We start from the raw sequence: 25,516 nt of genomic DNA, 5'->3' as shown, positions 1-25,516 counted from the left end.
GCAAAAACTTCTCAAAAAAAAAAAAAAACTCTCTTAAATAATTAAAAAACAGAAATAAAGTTTTCTTTGTCTATTTTCAGTTTTATTTATTTTTGCCCTTCCCTTTAGTCCTTCTTCCCTTCTCTCTACTTATTTTGGGTTTAATCTGGTCATCTTTTGTGTGGTAGGATATTCTATAAATTTAACCAATTTAGTTGGTAGTGTTCTTCTGTATATGTTCTGTTTTTCTTTCTACTTAGTTTTCAGTTTCTGAGAGAGGAATATTGAAGTTTCCAATTATAGTTGTGGATATATTTATCTTTTCAGCTCTGCCAGTTTTTGCTTCATGTATTTTGAATTTTGCCATTGGATGAATATACATTTAGGGTGGTTATGTTTTCTAGATGAATTGATGACTTTATTGTTATGAAATGGCTCTCTCTGGGTTGATGTTCTTTATTCTAATTTTTTTGTTTAATATTAAAATAGTGTCTACTTAAGAAAGCTCAGCTTTTGTTGGGCTTTATTATTTATTATGATCACTGACTTTTCTGAAGTGTTCGGATCACTTGTGTTTGGTTTTAAGTCTATCATCTTGGTATTTGTCTCCTTTTTTTCCTACTTTTTATTCTTTTTATGCCTTCTTTTGGTATAACTTGAGAGTCTTTAGCATTCCATTTTATCTAATCTTGTCATATTCACTATACCAATTTTATGTGAGTCTTTTCTATATAACATAATTTTTTTTTAAAATTTTGCTTGAGGGTACATGTACTCACCAAAGACAAGTGGGGATGAGGACGAAGGTGGTGAAAAAACACTCCCTCATAAGGGTGGAAACACTACAATCCCTTCTTCTGCTTCTCCTTTCAAGATTTTGGCATGCACATACACACTCCTGGCATTTTTCAAGCCACAGGTCCAGGACTGGAACCACATAGTCAGTCGTGTGGAATCCAGCCACTTTAACCACCACACTGCGAGCTGGCTTCATAAATCTTTCATAATTACCATTTCTAGGGTTCTTTATATTTTTATTGTAGATCCAAGTTTCCATTTGGTGTAATTTTCCTTCTAGTTAAGGACTTTCCTTTAACTTTTGGTAGTGCATTTCTGCTGGTAATGAGTCCTTTTGACTTTTGTCTGATAAGTTCTTTTATTTTACCATCATTTGGGAAGATAGTTTCACTGGGTATAGAATTTTGAATAGGCCAATATTTCCTGCAACACTTTAAAAATATCATTTCATTTTATTCTGTCTTATAACATTTCATATAAGAAATTTTCTCTTTTCTTTTTTTAAAAATTATTTTGAATTTTATTTATTCATTTACTTATTGTATTTTGATCAGAGAGAGACAGAGAGAAAGAGAAAGTGAGAAAACAAGCCACCAGGTCCAGGACTTGAACCAGGGTTGGCTATGTGGGAATGTCCAACACCTTAACTACCACACCACCTGCTGGTCCCCAAGAAATTTTCTCTTTTCAATTGTCAGAGGACATGTGTAATCACCAGAAAGAAGCAGAGAGACAGAGAGAGGTAGGGAGAAAGTACCCCAAGTGGGATGTGGGCATGTCACAATTCTTTTTCCTCTGTTTCTCCATCCTGTGGATATTTGGGGTGGAGAGGGAACATATACACATATGGTGGGTTTTTCAAGTCAGTGGGGCCAGGATTTGAACCGTGGTTGACTTTGTGGGATCTAGCTTCCATAACCATTAAGCTCTGGAGCCAGCCCAGATAAGAGATTATGTTTAGACCAGTGTATACAATGTTTTTTTTTTATTTAAATTTTTTTTAGTAATAAAATACTTTATTGGTACTGTTTACCATAAATCACAGGGTAATATATTTCTATTGCTCAGCTTACATCTTTAAATTAAAAGCTAGTTTAAAGAAAATGAGTAAAAGGAAAATAATTTCATTCTCTGAAAAAATAAGCTGCAGCTTAGCTTTGCAAATAATTAAGTTATCTTGACTTTTATTTTTTGTTTTATTTAATTTTATTTTTTATTAAGAGACAACCAGTCTCACTGGGTTTCCTAGGCTGACCTTGAACTTGAGCTCTTCCTGCATCAGCTTTCCAAGTAGCTGGGATGACAGGTGTGTGCCATAGAACTCAGCTCAGTTTTCGGACTTTATATACCATAATTCACTGTTCTTCAAAATAAATAATTGTGTATAAAAGGAGACAAAGGCTTAAATGATTGTGTAGAGAAAATTTCACCCATTAAAAAGAAATCTAAATGCTATCCCAAGTTAAACTTCTCAAAGAATAATTAGTTGAGAGTTATTGTAAAGTTGAATTCTTATAAGTTCTTTATTTGATTTTAAGATTTTTCTCTTTATATCTTTTTTAGGTATTTGTTTTTAATGTGAGATTTTTGTTGTTGTTGTTGCTTATCCTCCACTAGTTTATTGAGTTCTTGAGTAGTTGTTACAAGTTTTTAATTTGTAATGTTTTCAACTTCTTTTTTCTACTTCCATCTCTCTCTTCAGCACTTAATTTTACATTTATTAGCCTAGCTGATGGTGTCCACATGTCACTGAGACTCGGTCGACCTTTATCTTTTAAATTTTTGATTTTTGGATAAGATCTGTTGCTTCATTTACATGTTACATTAATCTTTTCTTCTGCAGTTTCTAGTCCCGGGATCAGCAAACATTTTCTGTCAAGGGCCAGATAGTAAATGTTTTATGCTTTGTAATCTGTATACTCTCTTAGAACTACTCATTTCTGGCAATTTCAAAAGAATCTGCAGACAATACATTTTTAAAAATGAGTGTGCCAATAAAACTATTCACAGAAGCTATGGTTTGTATTAGTCCTGTGGGCCATACTTTTTGACCTTCGGTTAGTCTGCTATTAATTTCAGCTAGTGAATTTTTTTATTTTAGACATCTTCATCTTCAGAAATTCCATTTGGTTCTTTTAATGTTTTATGTTTCTCTTTTCAGTATGTGTATGTTTTTTTATTTAAATACTTCTATAAAGTTATGATAGCTGACTTAAAAATCCTTATTTGGTCCAGCTACTATGGTGTAGTAGTAACACATGCCCTGCAAAGCTAGAAGCTGTATAGCCCACTGATGATTCAGATCCCTGAATCAGCTTGACAATATGGGTTCATGTACAAGTGCTCAGGATCCCGAGGAACCAGAGGCTGGGAGAAGGGGATCGTAGCGTGATGAGACCCTGTTGAGCGTGCTTCTCTTCCTTGCATGTGCAGGCACACATTTTCTGTCATAAGAAAAAAATTCTTATTGGCTAATTCTATCATTTCTAGGTCTGTTTCTATTTATTGATTTTTTTAAAAAAGCTGTTGAATGGTCCCATTTCCCCTTTTCATGACAATTCAAATAATTTTGATGGAATGCTGGGCATTGTAAACATGTTGTTGAGTGTCTAAATTTTCTTGCTTGTTGGAGTATGAGCCTTGTTATGGTTGGCATTTAAGTTACTTGTTCCTCATAGCAATCTTGTCAAAGATTGTTTTTAAGCGCTGTTAGGGTAGATTTACAAAGGCCTTTTGGGATTTTGGCACAAAGCCCAAGGGATCAACAATATCTCTTGATTCTCTGGTTGTTGGGAAATCAAATGGTTCCTAACCTGTGTAGACTTTGGGAACCATTCAGCTCACAGTTCCATGGTTGCTTTGTCCTTATTCTCAGGTCGTTTTATGTTCACATTTGGGGCTTAGTATTCAACAGAGACTGAGGGGTTCCCCTTTTTACATTTCCAGATTCTTTGCTGTGTAATTTTAGCCACCTCAGATTCCCTGTGTTTCAATCTGTTTTCTCAACTCAGTGAGAACTTTGTGTACTGCTTGGTGTTTCCCCTCCCTGTTTCATGTTCTAGAATGTACTACTAGGCAGAAAGCTCTATTAGTCTGTTGTAGGGTTTGCTTGATTTGAGAGAAGGATTGTTATGTTGACTGCTGTTGAATACAGACACACACACACGCACACATTTTAGTTTTGCTGTAGTGTGTGCACTCGCCACAGAGGGATGGAAAGATAGAAAGGAAAAGAGAAATCACTCCTCAGGGTGATGGCCATGCTGCATTCCTTTTTTCTTAAATTTTCTCTTGGATTTTGGGCACACAAGCTCATGTACCTGGTATGTTTAGCAGCCAGTCTGAACTCGAAGCACACAGCTGGCCATGTGGTATCCAGCTTTCTTAACCTCTGTGCTACCTACTAGCCTGCTGTTGAATATTCTACAACTTTTTTATATGTATATTTTTGTAGAAGGAATATATGAAATAGTATAGAATAGTTTCATGTATTTGTTTAAGGAAGAAGGATAAATTTTGTCCTTTGAATTTGATCATGGCTAGCAGTGGGAGTCAGTCACCACCTTTTTAGGCAGGGCATGAATAGGCTGAGAAATGCAATTCTGTAGGATTAAAAAATTAATAAAAATTTAGCCAAATCTCAAGATTGAGTGTGTGTGAATTTATGATTGTGTGTGTGTGTGTGTGTGTGTGTGTTTGTGTATGTGTGCATTTCTGAAAGAAAGAGAGCAAGAGAGGGGGGAGAAAAAAGGGGTGGGGCTGTCAGCAGAGTCTCATTATGTTGTAATCTCCCCTACTCCAGGCCTCCAGCTCTTTGGGATCCTGGGCACCTGTGTGCGTGCCCGATATGTTTTCAAGCCGAACCAGGGATCCGAACCTGTGGTTAGCCTGTGGTTTCCAGCCCTGCAGTATGTTGTGAACTGTGTCACCTAGGCTGGGCCAAGTTGGAGTTCTTTAAAATGGGACATTTAATAGGTTACATAGCTAAGAAGGCTCCTTGCTTCTGTGCAAACAGCATAGAGAGTGTTGCCAAATTGCTTTGATCTATCTAATTATGAGTGAATGAACCTAAACTTGTTAATTAAATGGTCTGTAACATAAAGTACTTCAGTTGCAGGACTATGCTTTTTTCTGTTTTGCATTGGTTTAGAAATTGGTTTTATTTTTCCTTTTGACCACAAACAAAATAGTTCTGTTCATGATCTTCTTTCAAAATTCCCCATTTTCTTAACCATCTCACTCGCTCTCTTTCTTCCCTTAATTCTTAGCTTCCTCAATCCTTAGTTGTCCCTATTGATTAGCACAGTGAAAAGAGCCTAGGACCTGAAAAAACTCACCAGACATTTGAATTCTGGGGCCACATCTGCCTTTCTATGTGACTTAGAACAAGGTGTTTAAGTTCCTCATCATCTGCTTTATATTCCTTTGCTGTGTAATGTCTAGCAAATAAGTTGTTCAAGTTTGGAGCATCCATATTTGTGCATGTGGACCTTCTCCTCCTAAAGTTTTCTCCTTTTTCCTCCACAAATAGGACTTTTTATTTGTTACTATTTAAAGCCTGAAATTTTGGAGCTGCATGGTAGCATAGCAATATGATGTGATGCTCTTGGAAAGGTTCTGGGTTCATGTCTAGAGACATCCCTGAGTACACCAGGCATGTCGGTGCCGGTGATCTGGGGCTGACTGACTGTGGCAAGAAAGACCCTGTTCAGGATGCTGTTTTCTTCCCCTCTTCCATCTTTCTCTCCTAGTTATGGAATTAATAAATGAATAGGACAAGTTTTTTTTTTTTAATTTTAAACAGATTCTTGGACTGGTGGTTCATCTCCATCAGCTTGTTTGAGTTTAATACCTGTTTCATCTGCAGTAGCTTTTCCAACACTGCTGTCATGAAGCTCTAAGAGTTTTCCCAACTCAAACAGGCTTCTTTAGCATTTTTCACTTTTCTAATGAAGCACCATGGAGAGGATAAACAGATTGGCAAGGCTTTTCCCTATTTTCCAATGCTGTCTAGAATCAGTTTATTGGTTTCAAGTCAAGTTTGCACCTCACAGGTCGTGATTTTCATCATCCTCTGGATTTGGCAAAATGGTTGGTGTGGAGTGTGAGAGGTCTTCTATACTTGGTTACTGAGTGTTTTGTAAAAACCAGCACAGGACAGAGCAGATAACCATTCGTAGTCTTGACATCAACGCAAGGTTCAGTCATGGTCTACTGTTTTTGCTCTTTTTGGGAACAGAGTGACGTTTTTCAGTGCATGTGTACACTGTGGAGTGATCAAGAAAGGGTGATTAGCATATTCACCACCTCAGATATTTATCATTCTTTTGTGTTGGTAACAATCAAAATTCTCTTTTAAGTATTTCGAAATAGATAATCAATTATTTGGTCTTCTATTTTAAACCATGAAACATATTTTGCCATGTATGAGATCCTTGTCATGAGATAGGAATGTTTTGCCCTTAATGTACTCAAAAATTAGCCTGGATTGTTCAAGTGCACTTTTATAATTCTGCAGATCAAGCAAGCTTCCTTCAAATACCTGACCCCTAAAGACATCAGGTGCAATTTTGGTTCCTGGAGTCCAGGTGACGTGTGTGTGTGTGTGTGTGTGTGTGTGTTATCCCTCTCTCCTTCCCTCCCGTCTTTAATTGCCAGAAGGTGCCTGCACCTGAGAGCGAGCAAGCACAAGTGATGTGCTCAGCCCCCAATGTGGCATGGTCGCTCTACAGTCCTTTTCCCTCCATTTTCCCGTTCCATCAGGATTTCAGGTACACACACAAGTGCCTCGAGTGTCTTTTCAAGACAGTGGGGCTGGGAATTGAACTGTGACCAGCCATGTGGGACTCAGATCCCTCCATGCAGTGCTTAACCACTGTGCTACAGGGCTAGCCTTACTCTATTTCTCACATTGAACACAGCAGGGGCTTTTATACCAGTCTTTCTTAGAAAGTAGATCAAACATTTTCTTCTTGGCTCCCCCTCTTTTTAAAAAAGTTTGATCTCTTTCATGAGAGAGAAAGGGAGAGAGGGAGCAATTCCCGACAGGTTCTGGCCCTGGGATCCTCCCTTAGTCTTCCAGGCTGCCAGGTTCCCTGGCACGCTCGCAGGTGTTCATGTCAACCTGGGAACCAAATCGAGGGTCTTCTCATAGGACTCTAGTGTTGCTCACTGGTGCCCTACCATCCGCGCCACTGTGATTGGGCCTGGGCTGCCTCTGGCCACCCTTTGTAGGTATTTGTTCTTGCCAACTGCCATGTTGCTGTCCAGGGAGCCAAAAGGCTTTCTGACATGGTCTGGCTCCCACAACCTTGCAGGACGGTTGAGACCAATTGGGGCAGTGTGGGCAATGTGAATTACTGATGCTGAGGGTTATGCACTTGGGAGGCTGAGCTATGCTGCTTTCTTATCCCTTTCTGTATCAGTGTCCAGGGCTTGACTTTGGTCCTCAGACTCAGGAAAGGGTCTTGGCCCTCCAGGATCATGACATGTTTCTGCCTTGAGACCCAAAGGATCAGTGCTCATTTCTGGGAAGTCGAGAAGGGATAACACCATGAATAAGTGACCGGAGAGGGCATGAGGGAAGCTTGCTGTGTCTGGTCTCTGTCTTCCTGCCCCCCTCTCTCCTGCACATACACACATGCGTTTCCTCTGTGCCTCTTCTAGCAGATGCAGTGAGGAGACTCCCAGGAGGCTCAGTGAGGAGACAGCCATTCTGTTTCTGCCTTCTCCTACCTGTTCCCTGTTCTAGCACTGTGCTTGACGGTTGTGTCAGCCTATGAGGAGATACACTACATTCTCCCTGTTTTGTTTTTTAATGAAGACCTAAAAATATTCTACTGTGTGATTGGTTATCTAATCAGCCATGCAAATAAGTGCTGTGCCAGAGCCTATAGGAAATGAGCAGGAGGCCCAAAACTCATCACGCCAGCATACACTCTCGTTTGCACACATGCACTTCCCTCCCTCTCCCTCTCCCTCTCCCTGTCATTGTGCCCCTTGGGACCCATGCACACATGCACTTCCCTCCCTCTCCCTCTCTCTGTCATTGTGCCCCTTGGGACCCGGGTCTGGGGTTTGAAAGAGGACATGCTGAGTGGATTTCCACTGCCTGTGTGTCTACCTGGAAGTTGAAGGAGAGCCAGGTTGATGTCTTGAGTTCGGAGGTGTTACTGAACACACTCAGGACACTGACCTGCTGTGCCCTGGACTCTCAATACATCCTCTGGGCCTCTCTTCCCTAAGGCACCTCCCTGCTCCAGCACACCTGCCAAGAATGCCTTCTCGCCTCCTTTCTGCTTTCCCGGATCTTTCCTGTCCCTCAAGGGCCAGTGCTTACACGATGCTGTGGACCAACCATGTACCACGGCTGTAGCCGATGGTACTCAGTGTCAAGAACAGAAAGAACCACCCCAGAACTCTGCAATGTCTGCATTCCCAGAGTTTGCTGGGTGCTCTCTTCTCTGTCATCTTCCCCATTCACCCCAATGCCCTCTGACATCAGTGGGTGGGGCGGGGTGGTGAGGGGAGTCAGGAAAAGGTAGGTCCAATATTTGGACCAAGGGCACCGGTTTTGGAGTGACAGATTTGCCTTCTTCTTACACTTCTGTGCAACCTTGGTTAAGTTACTTCACCCTCTCAGCCTTAGTTTCCTCATCTGTTAAACGCAGAAGTAATGTTTTCCATTTTAGAAACTTTAGAGTTTCTGATTATTATGACAGTCGAGTGACGCAGTGCCTGTGAAGTACTCAGTCAGTGCTCAGAAGCTGTTAAATGGTGGTGTAATGATCGCCATCCCACTTCACAGTGAGGCAAACGAGTGGGTGCATCAGTGACTTCGCCTAGGTGGACAGTCAAGCACTGGGATTCTCCAGAGTGGGCTGGACCTGCTGCTGGTGCAGGGTTTCTGTGCTCAGGAAGGGATGCGTCTGGGGAACCGGTGCTCACAAGACCTCGAGAGGATGGTGGAAGGGAGGCAGCTGCATGCTGGGGAAAGGGCCCTTGTCCTGCAGATGAACAGATACCCAGTAAGGACAGTACCTTCCTGTCATTTCCCGCTTCTGTCCTCAGCACCTCGGACAGAGCCAGGTGCGTGGTTGGTACTCTGCCACTTTATGTCAAAGCCATGACCAGGGTCCTGAGCCTCAACTCTGCCTGCACCTTTGACCCCGGTGATCTGAGCAGCTCCTCGTGTCCTCAGGTCAGTCCCAGGTATCGCCCAGTACATGCCAGCGCTGGCCCATTGGAGCCCCACCAGCTCCCGTGGTCTGTGGTTCTCCTGACCTCTGCACACACCAGCACACATCTGTCCCTCATGGCACTTTGGGAGCAGTGGGCAGAGAGGCCAAGGCACGCCGGGCCGACAGAGCTGATGGGTACCAAGGTCGCCATGTGCCAGCAGCAGCACAGACGGCCTGTTCCTGTCCTCAGATGGCCTGGGGCGGGCCAGGCTTTGCAGGAGGCTTCAGCTTGGTGGACAGCCTGGAATTGTGCTGACGCGGAAAGCCGCTCCCCTGGCCCCCCCACAGCTGCATTTGCTGCCATTGCTCTGCTTCGTCGGTCCAGAGAGTCCTGATGGCAGGCACTGCACCTGCGATCCCTCTACTGCTCCTTGCAAACCTCTGGCTGGCCACACGCGGACTACAGGGCACATCGCCAAGTGCAGTGGGGGAGGCCCTCATGCTGCTCTGTCTGAGTGCCCTGCATGCCCCCCTGGCCCAGCCATAGCTACCAAGGTCCACCCAGAGTGCCCTCCTTTGCATAGGTCATTCCTTGGCCCAATGTTGCTTTGGGGTCCCCCCTGCTTAGACTGTGTCCTCTCCCTGGCCAGGACAAATTCCACCCCTCCCCTTGTAACCCGTGGCACCTGGAGCACGCCTGCTTCCTTCCCATGTGCTCTGTGTCTGGAAGGCAGGTTGCTTGGGTGCTCCAGATGTTGGCTTTGCTGCTAGCTGGGCTGGGACGCATCTTCTGGCTTGCCGTGACCTCGGGCACGTCACTCCACTGCTTTGGCCTCAGCATCATCGTTGGATGGAATGAGGTTATAACTCTAATTTGCAGGGTTTTATGAGATGACTTGTAGTCCTGGGTGGGTAGTTGCTGGTAAACCTTCCGTGGTGTCTCTCCTCTCTCCTCTGCTGTCATCTCCTGTGCTCAGGTCTGTTTCAGCAGCCAGCGTAACCTCTCCTGTGCAAAAACAGTGCTGTCAAGTGTTAGTGTAGGGCAGGTCCATCAGGGGTGGGAACCGCACCAGTAAACCGGCATGTCATTCTGTGGCTTTGAGGTGCACACCCTTCCCAACCCTGCAGCCCGCAGACCTTGCCCAGGCCTTTACATGGGCTGAGCCTCTTTAGAAGGAGGTTGAATTTGGCTTTTTCTTTTTTTTTTCTTCCTGTTTTTAAATATGGGGTCTTACTGTATCTTGATCCTCAGGTGTCCCAAGTAGCTCTGGATCACAGGCATACACCACCAAACCTGGCTTTGAGTTGGGTTTTGAATTTCCTCATTTCTTATCTCTCTTGGCCCTTAGAAAATTAATATTCGGAGTTGGAAGTGGTCACGGCAAATTCTCTGTTCTCTCCCCCTTTCAGTCCTCTGTGCACATCACAGTTTGGAGTTACTTCCTTAAATGAGCTAATCGGGCAAGCCCTGCAAAGCGTTGGCGACGTGCTGGGAGCCAGTTCTGCACTCAGGTGGGTGCGCTTTAGCCTGGCACGTCCACCTGGCCGGCGGCTGGGCCTCACGGTGCAATGAAGCAGCGGGGCCAGCATCCACACTGGGGAGTACTGGGCAGGTGCCGAAGAAGAAGAAGACACTGTTCCTACTGGACACTCAGGAACTCCCTGCAGAGGACGGGACTCAGGCATCCTGATCTAACTGGCAGTTATCGAACGTCTGCCTTGTGCCTGGCACTGTGCCAAGGTCGGTAATATGGTTGCAAACAGGGCAGGAAAAAAGCATGTCGCTTCCAGTCTCAGGGCACTGGCAGTTAATAGGCAAAGAGACAAATATCAAGATCATTACAGACTGTTGTAAGTGGTGTGAAGAAAACTTAGGAAAAATTAAATAGCATGTAAGTAGAACACAATCAAATAAGAACACTAAAATAAATGGTAGAATCAGCACACATCAGCTCTGGAAAGCCCTGGTCTTGTTTTCCTCCTTTCATTTTCTTTTCTTTTTCTTTTTTCTCTTCTTCTTTCTTTCATTCTTTTTTCTTCTTTCTTTTTCTTTTCTTTTTTTTTTTTTTTTTTTTTGAGAGAAATGTTTGTTATAGGGCACATATGCTCACCAGAGAGACAGAAAACAAGAAATCACCCCCTGGAGGGGATGGCCATGCCACAGTCCCTTCTCCTCCACTCTCCGCTTAGGATTTCGGGCACACACGCATGCATGCCTCGCGTGAGATTTTTTTTTCTTTTTTTTTTGGAGAGATTTTTTGTTATAGGGCACGTGCGCTCGCCAGGAAATCACCCCCCCCCCGCAGGGCTTGCCACGCGGGCGGGGAGATGGTCACGCTGCAATCCCTTCTCCTCCATTCTCCTCCTGGGATCTTGGGCACACATGCACACGTGCCTGGCATGAGTTTAAGCCACCAGGTCCGGGACTCGAACCGCAATCAACTACATGGGAGTCCAGTGACACAGCAATTATGCCAATTGCTGGTCCCCCTGGCGTGAGTTTTAAACCACTGGGTCTGGGATTTGAACTGTGGTCAGCCATGTGGGAGTCCAGTGATGGAACCATTACACCATCCACTGGTCTCAGACTTCCTCTCTTGAAAGCAGAGAAGCCTGGTCTCTATGAGGGTGTGGCAAAGCCAGAACAGACTTCTTAGCAGTCTCTATGTGGGTCCTGTATTGGGAGGGGCCTGCAGAGGGACTTTCTGAGGTGTTGAGATCTTTAATTCCTTCCATTAAAACCCAATCCTGTACCCTCTTTTAAAGCAAAACTCACAGCACATGATCTAAAGGAACAAAATGTGTGCTTTTGTGACATGGGACTGTTACTTTCATGTGATAACTCTGTAAAGCATTTGCCATCATAGGATTGTGTAAGAACTTGGTTTGCATCCTGCATTTGGGGGATATATTTATCACATAAGCAGCTTCCCTTGGGTTTGCACAACCGAGCTAGTTTGGGGTGGCTTCTGAAGGGTTTCACCACTGTTTGGAAGGCCCTAAGAACTTTTAAGATAAGTGAGGCTTAGGGGAAAGAGATGTGGGTGTAGCTCTGAGGCCAGAGGAAGATGACATGCTCTCATTCCTACAGGCCAGATACGATACGACCAGAAGGGAGCAAGAACACTTCCCAAATGAGGGTGTGAGAATACCTGCCCACACAACCTCAGACACCGGCATGAAACTAGTTTCTCTGTTGCATTTCCCCACTCTTCCAGCCCCTGTAAGTGGAACTGGAAGGATATCCTTTTATTATAAACAGCAGCAAATTAAACATTGTGATAATAAAGCACCCATGCATGTAAGTAAGGGAAAAGAGCAGGATGGGAACCAGCCTGTGGTGTGCTGGTTAAGGAGGCTGGATTACACCTGGCCAGCTGGGTGGTCCAGGTCTGGGACCCAGAGTCTTGAGACACACATTGGGCATGTGTGTCCAAAATCCCAGGCGGAGAGTGGAGAGAGGATTGTGGGATGGCCATCCCATGGTGGTGGGGGGTGCTCGCTTGCTATCTCTTTCTCTCTCCCTTGCGTGCTCTCTTTCCTGTGAGCACATGGCATATAGCAAACCAACAAAGGACAGAGTAAGCCAGAGCTGTGGGTTCCCGGAACGCAGTGTGAGTGCAGAGTGGGGTGCAGCTCCTTCCCCTTTCTCTCCATGACTTGAACTATGGTCAGCCATTTCAAGCTGATTTCGAATGGCCCTGTGCTTTGCAGAAGTGTCGTCTTCTTTCCTTGTCAAGGTCACTGCTTCAGAACTGTTCCAGGGAGAGTTCCATCGAGATCACTAAGCGTGGCTGGAGCCAGCCTGGCCTGTTGCATCAGCTTTCTCCTCATGCCGATGGTTGAGGGTGGGCTGGGGACAAGGGGTAGTAGTGAGGAAGCAACCGTGCTGCTACTCAGGCGTTGCCTTGGGAGAAGTGAGAGGAAGTAAAGGGAGGTGATCACAACACGGACTTAAGCAGACTCGGGAGGAAAACCAAAGACTTGGGTGTAAACAAAGGTTTCCAAGACAAGGCACGGAAAGCAGTAACCATAAGGGGGAGACTAATACAGTCATCTTCATCGAGATTAAAAATGCAGGCTCTTTGAAAGATACTGTTAAGAAAATGAATCAGCAGGTCACCAATTGGGAGGGAATATTTGCAAAACATAAACTGCTAAAGGATTTGTATTCAGGACATATAAAGCATTTGTACAACTGAATAATAAAAAGCAAACATTCCAATTTTTAAAATGGGTGAATCAGTTAAAAGACACTTTTATTATTTTTGGAGAGGTTTTTGCTACAGGGCATGTGTGATCACCAGAAAGACAGAGACAGAGAGAAAGAAAGCGAGATATCACCCCCCAGGAGGGATGGCCATGCTACAATCCCTTCTCCTCTCAGGATTTTGGGCACGCACGCACATGTGCCTGGCATGAGTTTAAGCCGCCAGGTCCAGGACCTGAACCGCGGTCAATTACATGGGAGTCCAGTGACATAGCCATTATGCTAACTGCTGGTCCTCCAACAGAGACTTTTACTAGAAAATGCAAATGATCAAGAAGCCCAGAAAAAGATGTTCAACGTTATTGTTAACAGAAAAATGCAAGTTAACCACAATGACATACCACTGTCCACCGACCAGAGTGACTAGAGACTAAAATGGAAAAGCCAATAATGCCAAGTGTCAGCAAGGAAGTAGAACCACCTGGAACTCTTAACACATGGTTGGTGGGATTGTACTAGGACACACACCCTTTGGGGAAACCTTAGGCAGTTCCTTATAAGGCCTGCGATCCAGCAATTCTATTCCTAGGTACTACTCAAGAACAATGAAAATACATGTCTACAAAAGGATTCATTCAAAAATTATTATAGCAACTTTATTTCTAATGGGAAAAAAAATCCTTAGAAACAGTGTAGGTGTCTGTCCCTAGGAGAATGGATAAGCAAACTGATAAATTCATTGCAATGGACTACTACACAGCAGTGAAAATGCATGCACTACTGATACATGCAACATCTTTCTGGTGGGTGAAAGAAGCCTTCAAGAAAAAATAAGTACTGTATCAACTCACTAAATGAAGGTCATAAGGGGGACTCAGCAGTAAAGCACGGTGCTCTACAAAGTAGTCCGACATGGGCAAGTTTCTGGTTCAAGTCCAGAGACTCCTCGAACACATCAGGCCTGTGTGTGTCCGTGTCCGTGAACCGGGGCTGGCTAAAACCTGGGGGTGTATTGTGGCACTGAGACCCCTTTGGGGGGTACTGTTTCTTTCTCTTGCTTATGGAAGAAAATACATTTTTTTTTAAAAAAAAAGTGCTGAATGGTGTACCAGAGATGTATATATTTCTTGATGTATTATATACATTTTACTTAAAAAAAAAAAGCAACTTGTCAACAAATGGCAATTTCTGGATAGTGTTATGCATACCCTAGGGGTTTGGGGTGAAGTAAACAGGTTCGTACCTTGTTCTGAGGTGTATGTAAAGTTAAGATGGACTGAGGGATGGATCTGAGGAACCGCTAGCTGTGTGAGAAAGCATGGATAGCAGAATCTTAATTGTAGAGTTGAGCCAGTGGCTTTGTAGATATTCATTCTGATATTCTTTCAGCTTCTCTGTGTATCTGAAAATGTTTACACTGCATTGGAATATGTTCAAGTGGAAGATGTAAGTTGCAGTAGCATGAATGGAAGATAATTGTGATTTATTACCCTTTGTTACACAGAGCTATTTTGCTTATCTTCTTCAAAATTTCATTAAAACCCACCACGGGAGCCTCTGCAGTATAGCTATTTATCAAATTCTGAGCAGCCCTCCCAGCTTCTCCAACTCTGTGTGTCTCTTGGATACTTCGGAGTTCATCTTCCCACCCCAACTCTGATTCTTTCTCATCTCAAAGCTGTGTCTCCCTAAATGCTGAGTGTTTGGAGTGGCTCCCTAAGTGTTGCTTTCATAGTCTGTTAATTTGGAGAACAAAAACCCACCATGTAGAAGGAGATCGGGAAGTAGTGATGGAGAAGGAGGTGGAGTAATTTGCAATAAACCCAGTGACCACAACAGTTCTGATTTTTCAACAGAGATTGAAGTAATAGGAGAACTAGAGCATCTTGGCCCTCTGATGAAAGTTACCCACCTGCAGCACAATGGATGCTATGTATCAGGGCTGAAACGTTTGCTTAACTTGGAGGGCATCAGACAAACATACCGATACATTGTTCCAGTTCTCAGTATCAGACCAGCCTTTGAGCAGGGAAGGGCTAGTTCCAAACTGCAACAGAGAATCCTGGAGTGAACTAAGGACAGAGATTAGATCAGGGCCCATTTCTTTCTTGTTTTCTTGGAAAGAAGTCAGCGCAACATTGTTTTCATTTTTATTTGCAATGAACCTACTTTTCTAACTGATCTATGTAATTAGTACAGGGAGGGACTAGTGGAAGAAAGGAGATGAAGGCTGTTGGCTAGCCAGGCCTTGCGCGATCATGGGAACAAGAAGAGAAAGCAAGCCCAAGCCCTCTGGCTAGTGCACTTTAGACGTGGATAAAGTCTACCTTGTGGCTGAGCAAGGGAGGAGGAGGCAGCTGGCCAGGGTTGGAGTTCCATCTGTACCTACCAACTTGGTTTGTGTCGGATAAGTTCTTTCCTCTCTCTGAACCTCACTTTACCCATCCATATTTTACCAGTTGCAGAGCCTCAGATCGCAACATGAAATGGTTTTATGTTTGCAATCGCTGTGTTCACCAGAGTGCACTGAACCTCTCTCCTCTCCTTATGCCGTCGTGGGCAGACTCCATGTCTTCCCAGTCATTTTTGGTTATTAACATTGCCAGTGTTATAATCTGACCTAAGACTTGGCCCTGCCCCCCTCGCCCTTGTGTTTACGGAGCATGGGCTGCTCCCCCACCAAGACCTGCCCTGTGGTTCCAGCACTAACTCCTCTGTTTTTGAGGGAGAGGAGATGGAGAGTGGGAAAAATGCAAATGCCTTTTAACCCAAAGGGTGTGCCCAAGGTCATCTTCCTGGCAGTTTTTTGCAGCCTCTCGAGCTAACCCTAGCTGGGTAGAAGGCCCCCTGACTGAGAGGTCCACATGCACAGCCCTGTGGGGTCTGTGTGGGCTTCTGTGGCGATCTTCCCACTTCACGGTGCCTGATGGGGACATGTGGCCCTGGATCAGACGCTCTGCCTCCTGCACAGCCTCTGGTTGCTACAGTGACCTTGCACAGTGGCAGTCCCCTTGGGTGAGGGCCCACAAAGACTCAACCTAGCCACCCCATGGGGTCACTCGGCTCACAGGGAGCTCATGGGTTCCTGCCAGGCCACAGGGTGGCCCGATGACTGTCCCTGCTCAGGCAAGCAGAGTGGCAACTGAGCATGGTCACCAACGCTGAGAGTCCCCAGGGGTGAGAGCGGCGAGGTGCTAGCTTCTCTGTCCTGTGTATATGATCATCTTTATGACTCCCTTGAGACCCTGTTACTTGGTTCTGGGAAGGGAAGCTCCCTGGCTTCTCCCCTCCTCCTCAAGGCCCACAGCCCACTCTCAGACCTCACTGGTTGTAGCCATGAGGGTGGGCAGCGGTGGGATGCTGCAGGGGGCTGACTTCCTGAGTGCTGGACTGGGGAGGTGTCCGGTCCCACTTGTTGGTTTTTAACAAAATGAGGTACTTCATACTTCTCAAGTAGAGCCCTATCCACTCTAATACCCACCTAACAGGAAAAACATTCAAGTCTCTTTTATGGATTAACATGAAGACTTTCTTTAAAAAAAAAATCTTTATTTCATTCATGAGAGAAAGAGACAGACTCAGGCACCCTCAACAGGGACTTGTCACGCTGTGACCCTCCTCTGACCCCCAGGACCGTGGCGTGTGTGGGTGCACCTGGCACGCTCAAGTCCAACCCCAGATCTGAACCTGGGCCCCCATGTGGCTCCAGCATCATGAAGCGACACCCTCCCTCCTGTATCACTGAGGCTGGGCCACTAAATGAAGAATTTTCTCAGGACCCGCATGTCACACTGTCTACACACGCAGGCACAGGTGCCACACGCAGGCCTCATGCCCTTTGTTCAGGGCAGCTTCTCTGTTTGCAGTGCTCTGGGATGATGTTCCTTGTCCAAGCCTGAGGACGACTTCCTATAGGAGGATGGAGGGTAAGCCTCAGTGAAGGCCACGAGAGTGTCCCCATCCCCCAGGCTAGAGTGTCAACATGCACTGTTCTGGGTCTGCTGTGTGCTCACGTCAGTGCTGACAGGCCAAATTATAGTACTCCCTAACCCAGTTCTGAAGGATGAATGCCGTGGCACTTAAAGTATTCTGCAGAAACTATTATTTTAACTCATTTTCACAGTGGCTCTGGGTTGTTTTTTTTTTTTTTTAATAGTCTCCTAGGAACTTTGGTTAAATACAGAGTGAAAACTGAAAGCTGCTTTGGGAATAATGAGGAATCAGGTCCTTTGAGGTCTTTAAAAAAAAAAAAATACATCCTCTAAGTAGCAGTTCCTTTTGTGCCTGCAATACTGGATCAGATGTGTTCCTCCCCACCAAGTGGAGTGCCATATGTGACTCCATGTGTGTGTTGTCAAAAGGCTTGGCGGTCAGCACAATTTTGGTGCCTGGACGTCTTCACAGGAAGCAGTAGGCAAAGACTGTCAGAACCCGCTTATAAAAATGTTGGTGTTTGCAAAGATTTTTGCTAGTATTCCACGCTTACCGTAGCCATTAAGCAAAAATATGACACCATTCATCTTAGAAGGAACAGGGCTAGATAACCACTGGTGTTCTTTCTTTTTCTGGCAGAGAAGCAAAAGCCAAGAGTAGTGTATCTCGTGGGTGCTACAGGCCCAGGACGCAGGGTTAGCACACTTCTGTGAAGAACCAGATAGTGACTATTCTAGGCTTCATGGATGCTGCTGCTGTCACAGCTACTCAGTTCTGCTGCTGAAGGACAAAAGCAGTCCTAGACGATACGTAAACGAGTGTGGTTCTGTTGCAATGAGGCTTTACGAATACCTGGCTGGTATACCAGAAGCCATAATTTGCTACCGCCGGAGTAAAGAGAAATATAACTTAATTGTTCATGAATGGTCTAATCTAGCCCAAGTAGGTAGTTCTGATCGTCCAATCGCCTTCACACCAACTGGATCTTCTCCAGCTGAGAGTTAGCGAGGAGGTAAGGTCAGGCTGGTCTGCAGAAATCGATGCAGGCCACTAGGAGAGCACCGTGCTGACTCGCTTCTCTCTGCCTCCCAGATGTTCTAGAGCTGTGTATCCAACACAAAATAAAGGATGAGGGAGTTCTTGACAATGTAAGTGGACTTGTGGTTAGGGTCAGGCGTCAGCAGCGTGGCACTGAGTGATTTTCTGGGGACTCTCAGCAGCTGTGAATTTCTGCCGGTGGTCGCCTCCCCTGTTCCCGCGTGTCCTGTGCAGGTCTTGCCTCTCACTTCCTCACTCACGCTCACTCGCGTTTTCTCCCTCCTGTCTTTCCTTGTCCCGGTGTTAGTGTTGCTGCCACCACACACACACGAGTGTTTTCCTCCACTCTGGCACACCAATGGGGGGAGGTCGGTGATGTACACGCAACTTGGAAAGTTTGCCAACATCCGGTCCAATGATGTAAATGGTGGCACTTGGTACTCTACCAGCGCGTTCAAAGGTTACCTGCGAGCAGTGCTCTGTTTATTTAAACACACGTGGCGCTGCTCACCGGCGAGAACATCTGTACATCATTCTCCAGGTTCCGAAGCTGAACTCGGGGCTGCATGGGCAAATGTTAGACCTGGGAAGTAAGCTGGCTAGTCTCTCTGGTCTCCTGTTGCACCTGTCCTTATATTTGACCTGATAAATTATTCTAAAAGAAGATCAGTTACAGGGAGGCTTATTTAAAAAGATACAGAGATGTCTTTTTAATTTTTTCATGGGGCATGTGTGCTTGCCAGAGACAGAAAGTGAGAACGCCTTCCCGTGGGGGATGGCCGTGTTGCAACCCCTTCTTCACCATTCCTCCCTGCTTTCAGGGTCTTGGGAGGGCACACACACACATGTGCCCAGCATGTTTTTCAAGCTGCTGGGTCTGGGACTTGAACTGTGCCATCCAGTGTGTGGAACCCTGCTGCCTTAACCACCTTTCCAGCTAGCCCGAAAAGAGATAGAGCTATCTTAAAGGTTATTTTAACCTGGGTTACATCACTGGACATTTATTTGCCAATTTAAAAAGTTTCATTTTTAGAGACAGGGTCTCTGTATGTCGCCTGAGCTGCCTTAAACTCTTCATCTTCTTGACTCAGCCTCCCGAGTGCTGGACTTTCAGGCCTATATCACCACACCCATATCTGCCAGACTTTTTAAAGTAGGGCCCTGGGCTTTCTCGGAATGCGGTTATGTGTTGCTTAACAGGGGGGCTCTGTCCTGAGTGTTGGGAGGTGACTCTGTCACATGTGGACATCACAGTCTGCCACTGTCTGGAACGTCACGATGCAGCACGTGGCTGTGTTGTGTCTGCCAAGCAGGGGGGCTGTTTCTTTCTTTCTTTTTTTTTTGGAGTGGTTTTTGCTATAGGGCACGTTCACTAGCCAGACAGACAGAGACAGAGAGACAGAAAGCGAGAAATCACCCCCCAGGGGGGATGGCCACGCCGCAATCTCTTCTCCTCTGTTCTCCTCTCAGCATTTTGGGCACGCACACGCACCCGGCGTGGGTTTAAGGTCTGGGACTCAAACTGCAGTCGACTACATAGGAGTCCAGCAACACAGCCATTATGCTAACTGCTGGTCCCAGGGCTGTTTCTTTTCTTACACAAACTACTATAATGTGTCTACAATTTCCAATTGCACTTTCTTTAAAAATTGAACAAGAGATACATGAGAAAGAGCTGAGAGCAATTCTAAAGGTCGACGGCTTTTTTCTTCATCTTTTGCTGTTGTTACACTAATTTCTGATTCGATAATGAAACATTTAGCAACATTCCTTGTTCAGCACTTCCGAAGGATTCGGCCTCATATATTATCACCAGAGACAGTATTTAGTTCAGTAGTCGTAGTGACAAATCCAGCGGAGGTAAACTTAAGGACAGGCATAATCAACTTCTGGTAAACGTACAATTCAAGTGTTGGGAAGAAGAATGTGTCAGGTTTGGGGACGGCCCCAAAGCAAGGCCAGTAAAGCACTGTGCGTAGAGAGTGGAATCCTACATGCCCAACTGGTTACAAAACAAGCTGGGCGCGTGCATGCCCCAAATCCCGAGGCATGGAGAAATGGTGGAGAAAGGATTGCGGCATGACCGCTCTCCATTGGGGGATGCTTTCTGTCTCTCTTTGGTGTGCACCCATGCCCTCTGGCAATTAGAAAAAATGCGTAAGCTGTCTAGAACTCAGGAGCCGTGAGAGTTCAGTGTGGCTTGGCCATTAGTCCTCATCTACCACAAGGAACCAAGAGTGCCAGTTCAACGGACAAATTGGTTAAAAGTAAATCCGTTTAGAGAGCTTCTGCTGTATTAGAAAAGAGGTCAAGACCCAAGCTCTGACCCTCCACCACCAGTAATTGTAGCGGCCGTTGACTGTGCGCATACTGCGAACGCGGGTTCCCAGTACACTCTTACTCCTCTCAGCAGTGCTCTCATGGGTTAGAAAACCAAAGCACGGGAGGTGACGTGCCTGACTGAGGTTCTGCAGCTGGATTAAGTGGGCTGTAAACCCAACCTAACTTCAAGTTCACCATACTACCCAGCCTAGGGCCAAGGTACCCAGGAAACCATCCGGTAGGTTCCCAGTGGCCGGCTCCTGGTTTGCTGGATGCCTGCTTGTTTAAAAGTCCCTGGACACTAGTGGAGAGTAACCCCTACAGAGGTGCTTTCCAGAGCCCACTGTTTACTGTTCCTTGGGTGATCGGGGTTAAATTGATCTTCTATTTTTATTTTATTTCTCTCTGTACGCTGTGTCTGGGCTGTAGAAGATGCAAGACTAGATGTTACCATCGAACTATTTGTTCTGGATTTGGGCTTTTTAAGTTTGGCATTTGAGTAGAATCACAACTTACAGAAAGTAGTAATTTCTAGACATTTTGAGGTCTGATCCACTAACATTACTGTAATTAAAGAAAAACCTGTATTTGTTTGCTCCATTTCATCTTAACTCACTAGGATGTTTTATAAATAACAAACCTAGACATTTAGAAAATAGCATGTCTTTGGCTCTTTGAGCTTTCACAGGCTCTGTGGGTCCAGATGTCTCAGTTACCCTAACGGCGTGCGTCTGAGAACTCGGTTTACAGGGAGCCCCCATGGAAGGCATATGTGCTGGCATTTAAAGGCAGCTTTAGAGTACAGGGGGCAGGGATTAAACGGCTCGACACTTTCCTGAGAAGGTCCGCTGAAGTAGAGCACGAGTGTAATGATTTCAGTCGGTCACAGTGTTAATGAGTTTGGAATCGAGGCAGTTGTGACTAAGCCCGTTGCCTTTTTCAACACTAATCATTATTAAAATGGTGATTGATCTCAGTGATTATGAAACCATTACAAAGGCGTCTGCTTCTGCTTGAGTTAGCAAGATGGATATAGTTTTGAATGTTCAGCTAGCCAAACGGGACTTCAGCGGCTGTGACCTCAAGGTGCCTGTTCCTCGACTTCCCTGGGTTTCCTAAACCTTCCATACTACTCTTATCCTAGGGTACAAATTGGGAGGTGTTCTTGGAGTGTACCCTCCGGCCTTAGCACCGTAGCAGTGAGCCAAGCAGGACGGTTTCTCAGCTTTCCAGAACCCTCTGTCTCTCCTAGAGCTCGTGGGGACCCTTTGACATAACAGTCGTAGTGACGACAGCCATTTGATGGTGTGCAAGCCACCTACAAGGCCTCTCTCGCCTGGTTTTTCAAATCCTCAGTTTCTCAGAGTTGGTGCTGTCGTCCCCATTGGGAAGACAAGGAAACTGCAGCTTGGAGAAGGTCAGCGGTTTGCTCAGGGCCACACAGCGGGCAAAGGATGGAACTGGGCACTGGACTTGCCACCTGGAGGGCTGGCAGTCTGTGCTTTCCTAGATCTTCCTCTATGAGATCACTTTGCAGTCTCAAAGTTGAGGGAAAAACTGATCTTCTCGGATAAACAAAGACCCAAACTCATGCTTTCAAAACTCTGACCTTGGGCTCTGCGAGGCATGCCCAGGCTGCAGAGGCCTCTAACCTCTGGTGGTGCTGACCACCTTTTCTAGAGAAGCCGGAGAGAAGAGCCTACCCCACCTGGTACCTTGTTTCTCCTTGCGAGGTCCAGATACACTTCACCTGGGCAGCTCTGTTCCCAGCCAAGAGCTGTCTGTGTATCTGAGACCGTGCGTGGCCTCCAGTCCCAGGTGAGGACCTATGGTCTAGGTCTTTAGACGCCTCTGAGCTGCCTGCTTGCTACACTTTTCTCTGACTCGCTGTTCCAGGCTTAGGGCCCAGGGGTTTCCTTCACTTCCTGGCTCAGGCAGGTGTTAGCAGTGTATTTACATTTGTATTATTAATTTTTTAAAGGAGCCATCCCCAGGTGGGTCAGGGACGGTGGGCAGGCTGGAGGTAGGCGAAGTCCTTCCCTCCTTTTTCTGCCCAGCTCCCAGGTGTTCAATGCTCCCCTCCTGCCTTCAGGTGCTCCATGGTGGGTGGCCCCGTTGCTGTCTGGGTTCCAGACTCTTCCTGTGCTGGAAAGCAGTGCCATGGCTGCTGGCCTTCCGTCTATGCTCTGCCTGCCTGTCCTGCCTCTTTCCTTTAAGGCCCTGCTGCAGGAATATATGCTCATCCTTCCCACCTGAACTCCCCTACTAGTGCCACCACCCTTCCTCTTCCCTCCAATAGCCCTGAGACCACTGACTCCTGACAGGCCCAGATCCGTCTCCAAGGATGGGCAGAGAACTCTCTGCCCTCCCTGGCCTGAGTCTCTTGTTTCCTTGCCTGGAGGTTCAGTTCCTCCTCTAAGAAACCAAACACTGGAAGTTTACTTCCATCTCCATCCCTTCCTGGGCTGGCTCTTTTGAACCCCTGGGTTTGCTTCTTGTGTGCTCGGCTCTGCACACACACGGGCTGTGGAACACCTTTTCACTGAAGCGTTTTTGTAGGGGTGTGTGTGTGTGTGTGTGTGTGTGGATGTGCACGGGCAACCAGAGAGCAGAGAACCGATAGTTGTCCCCCTGGGGTCCAGGGCACAGGCTGTTCCTGCTAGAGCTGTATCTCAACTTTTTTTTTTTTTAAATCTTGGCCAACAATAATAAATACACTTTATATTTAACTCCCAGGCATACGTGCATATGTCATCTGAAACATGAGTTTGATGAAAATAGATTCATTCTACATTTTGTTGCTTCTGGTTCATTGTGATATTATCCATTCTATTTTATTCCATTTTTCAAAAATTGCCGGCTGCCAGCCACTAACTTAATTTCATTTGTATTCCATTTAAACAATCCTCTCTCCTCCATTATGGTATAAATTCCATGAAGACAGGCAAATGCTATTTGGCTTCCTGTAATTGGTGCTCAGTTCTTATTGTCAGCTGATTCTTTTCTCTATGCAAATCCTCTGGAGAAATAGTTTCTGTGCTGAGAAACAGTCTCATTCAGAGCTAAGGTGACTTTTGTCGCTGGTCTGACTCCCTTCACAGTAGCTGTTAGAAACCTAGACGTGGTAATGAAGATGTGTCCTCCCAGGTTACGTTCCTGCGCTCGTCTTATTCCTGTGTCCATTTATTTTCTTTTCCTTATTAACTTTCTCTTCTTTTCACCTTATTCTTTTATCTGAAATAGTCAAGGTTTCAGCTGATTTTTAAAATAAAAAGATGCTCAATGGGGCCAGCAGGTGACATGGTGGTTAAGGCACTAGACTCCCACATGGCTGACCATAGTTCGAGTCCTGGATCTGGTGGCTTAAAAATCATGTCAGTCACATGTACATGTGTGCCCCAAAATCCCAGGGGGAGAATAAAGGAAAAAGGATTGCAGCATGGCATCCCCTCGGGGATGATTTCTTACTTTTTCTCTCTCTGGTGAGCTCACACGACGACCTACGGCAAACACTTAAAAAAAGAAAAGGAGAGAGAAAAAAAAAAAAAAAAAAAGATGCTCAATTAAAAAAAAAAAAAAAACAAACTTAGGCAAATCAGAGATACCTACAAGTCAAATTAGAAAGTCCTCCCAGGGCCAGCAAGTGGTGTGGAGGTTAAGGTGCTGGGTTCCTCATGACTGGCTGTGCAGTTTGAGTCCTGGGCCCAGTAGCTTGAAGATCATGCCAGTGTGTGTGAGTGCATGCCAAAACTGCTAAGAGAATGGAAGAGAAGAGATTATGATGTGGCCATTTCCCCCAGGGGTCATTTCTGACTTTCCCACTCTCTCCCAGTGAGTGCATATGCCCCGTGGCAAAAACCTTTTAAAAACGATTCCCCCAGATCTTTTCACAGAGGCTTTTACTTCTGGGTGCCTGCCCTGAAGATAGGCTTATGAAGAGATCAGCATCTTTTCAGACATCAAGGAGATCGTGGCATTCCCACTATTCCTACAGTAATCGCAGGATCACAGATGATCTGCCTTTTCCTCTGCAATAGCTGTATAGTACTCCTTTTCTCACCTCCAAATTCTTATGTTCTGTCTGTCGTATGCTCTTTTTTGAAGCAGAGGAGACAATAAATGAATAAAAATTTACTTTAGGGAAAAAAAATTAAGTCCCCCCTCCAGGACATACCAGAGAGAGAGAGAGAGAGAAAGAGAAAGAGAGAAAGCACCTCCTCCCTTGCAGTGGGGCCTGGTTACTCTACTATCCTTATTTTCTACATTTATCCATTCTGTCAGACCTTGGGCATGCATGTCTGTGTCCAGGATGTTTTTCAAGCCTTCAGGGCCAGGATTCGAACCGTGGTCAGGCATATGGGATCTGGCTTCCTCTGCCCAGTGCTTAACCACTGCATTATGTGGTTGTACAGATTATTAACTCTGTGAGGCAACTGTCTCAGAATGGAGCCAGCTCTAAGCCAAGGCAGGGCTTCTCCCCAGGGGAACATGTGTCCTAGTCAGGGCAGGACCTCCTACAAGGGGACATATGTTCAAATACGATCCCCAGGACTGCGTCCGGGGTTGCCAGGTTTGCTGGGAATGAAATTGCTTGTAGAAAGCCTGTTTGAATCCTGCACTTGGGGAGGTGTCAGGTGACTGCTGAAAGTGAGGTTCGACTACAAGAGCAGATCGGTGCAAATGACCTTGGCTTTGTAGCTGCTCCCCAGCCTGGTGTGGGTCTGCTGGAACTTAAGTTCTGTTGAATGAGTCTTGGATTGATTCGTTCTTTGCCAGATGTTAGTGTCAAATTAAGTAATTTAATTTTACTTTCTAATACTAAAACAGTGGTGAACTATAGGCATGGAGTTATTAATCTTCTGAGTATGCAGATCCAGTAGTTTATATCAATTATAGATGTCACACTGTAAGTCACTTAAATCTTTGATTATAAACTTACTAAGAAAGAAATGATCTGTGTTCCTGTGGTCTCAGTATTTTTATTGAGAAAATGGGCTCTATAAATTAGGGTCGCTCATCCCATGATGCCATGGCTGCAGGCTTTGGCTAGACAGTC

The 25,516-nt window shown here is 45.5% G+C and overlaps 1 protein-coding gene across 3 annotated transcripts in view; it reads left to right on the top strand.

Moving 5' to 3' along the window:
• The window catches only part of CACNA1D (calcium voltage-gated channel subunit alpha1 D), a 342,768-nt gene that overhangs the window by 137,610 nt on the left and 179,642 nt on the right, over nucleotides 1-25,516 (top strand). The gene's annotated exons all lie outside the window — the stretch shown is intronic.

The sequence above is a fragment of the Tupaia chinensis genome, unplaced genomic scaffold (assembly GCF_000334495.1).
Source record: "Tupaia chinensis unplaced genomic scaffold, TupChi_1.0 Scaffold147003_1, whole genome shotgun sequence".
Lineage (NCBI taxonomy): Eukaryota > Metazoa > Chordata > Mammalia > Scandentia > Tupaiidae > Tupaia > Tupaia belangeri.
Note: the sequence above shows the minus strand (reverse complement) of the source record. Positions and strands in the feature narration are given on the sequence as shown.